This window comes from Pinus tabuliformis, chromosome 6, assembly GCF_031772625.1.
Source record: "Pinus tabuliformis cultivar Carrire ecotype Pingquan chromosome 6, CPIR1, whole genome shotgun sequence".
NCBI lineage: Eukaryota > Viridiplantae > Streptophyta > Pinopsida > Pinales > Pinaceae > Pinus > Pinus tabuliformis.
The window spans coordinates 584098581-584099410 of record NC_142292.1 but is presented as its reverse complement, the minus strand read 5'-3'; the positions used below and the strand labels follow the sequence as shown (position 1 = coordinate 584099410).

Genomic DNA, 830 nt, shown 5'->3' with positions numbered 1-830 from the left:
AGCAAGTGTCATTGGAGAAGATTCTGGAAGCTTCCATTTGTCTCTTCCTACTCTCCTTTTTCTTTTGAGCAGCCTCTTGGACAATTTCTTGCAGGGTTTCTGTAATGATTTCTTGGGCTGTTTGGTCAATATCTATAGCAGGCTCAGGGTCATTTTCTTCTTCAGAATGATGTGCAGCAATTTCTTCTTCAACAAGGTCTTGGACAGTTTCTTCTTGGACAACAATTTCAGGGACAACAGTTTCTAATTGGACAACAATTTCTGGGGTAATTTCCTCTCTTCTTTTCCTTCTACTCTTTTTAGGCACTTGAGGTGAACCCTTCTAGGGTGTATATTTAATGAATATCGGCGGATACATATTTCCCTTCCCGTAACCTGGTTAGAACGAGATGAGGCCACAATCCACACTCAAAATTTGAAGTCTGTGTGCTAAACTGTCTTGAAATTAACGTGGATAACAAACTTTAAAAGTCACACACAAGTCGCCGTCTGTGGGAATCGAACCCACGACCACGTGGTTAAAAGCCACGCGCTCTACCAGCTGAGCTAAGACGGCATACGCCATTTTTATAATTTCATTTCAATCTTTGGTAAATAATTTGAACAACTCACATGTTCTAGAGCGTTTAAGGGTTCTACCTGTATAGGCGGGGGTTGAGGCTGGATTAGCCTTTTCAGTATAGATTTCGGTCGGCTTGTTTTTTTTTCGTTTTGTATGACAATCGAAATATATTCATCATCAAACATAACCACGGGCCCAAAGATATCCATCCCAAACAAATCATGGTCAAGTAAAAATTGCTTCTTCATTAAAAACAAAGAAAGTCGGT

General features: G+C 40.1%; 1 non-coding gene across 1 annotated transcript; it reads right to left on the bottom strand.

Annotated features, from left to right (window-relative positions):
• Positions 1-483: 483 nt before the first annotated feature.
• On the bottom strand, positions 484-556 carry TRNAK-UUU (transfer RNA lysine (anticodon UUU)). The gene has a single exon. It is a non-coding gene; the product is annotated as a tRNA-Lys (tRNA).
• Between the last annotated feature and the right edge of the window lie 274 nt (positions 557-830).